This window comes from Heloderma suspectum, chromosome 5 (genome assembly GCF_057233095.1).
Source record: "Heloderma suspectum isolate Gila_16-S chromosome 5, 16-S_ref, whole genome shotgun sequence".
In the NCBI taxonomy this organism is placed as follows: domain Eukaryota; kingdom Metazoa; phylum Chordata; class Lepidosauria; order Squamata; family Helodermatidae; genus Heloderma; species Heloderma suspectum.
The window spans coordinates 59578416-59579248 of NC_139462.1; positions in this window are offsets into that span (position 1 = coordinate 59578416).

The following is an 833-nucleotide window of genomic DNA, read 5'->3' on the forward strand; positions in this document are numbered from 1 at the left end:
GGGGCAATACTCTTTTCCTCAATCTTCTGCTTTCCAACCCATGCCCCATGCAGTGACGCACTGGACGTTACTGCTGTCAGTGTGTGGCTTCCCTTGTTCTGCGTTCTGGCCTCTCCCCTTGACTGCTTGTCGAAACAGTATTTTCCTCCCCAGGTGGGTCTTGAACCTTTGCGCTCAGGGAACTATGTGGGTGCTCTGCTGGGTGTTTTCTCCTTCCTCCTCTTTGGGTGTGTTGTGCTTATGAAACAATGGTTGTGAGCAGCATAACCCCTGCCTGTAGATTGCCTAGGAACATGCAATAGCAAGGTCATTGCTAGCGATGTCACTGGGGTTGATAGAGTGGGGGTACTGTTGCGTGTCACCTTGTGTTTTGTGAGGGAGGTGATGCAGGGGTGTGGGGGGGCATGTCCCCATCATTAAATGTTCATGTGTGGATGGCATGCGGGTATGGCACAGATCCTGACTGGTAGGCACTCAAGCTCATAGCTGGGGGGAGGGCTAGGGGGCCTCTTCCCCCTTAAATTTTCTCTGCCCCCCTAAATTTGCTACAAAAAACAATTAAACGTATTATGGAAATTTTTAGAAAACCAACAGGGAAGCCTTTGTTTTTCTTCTTAAAGGTACAGATGCTATTAATTTGGGGTGGTGCTGCAGTGGAATCTGCCCACATATTCCTAAGAGTACATGCAGTTGAGGCTATATACCTGAGATGACGGAATATTTTGACTTATGTGAACAGTTATACGTATTTTTTTAAGAAGGGGTGTGTTGCTCAGAGTTATAAAGGCAGTTCTTTAAAACGCCTGTTGGCTCAATGATGGATTGGACACTTG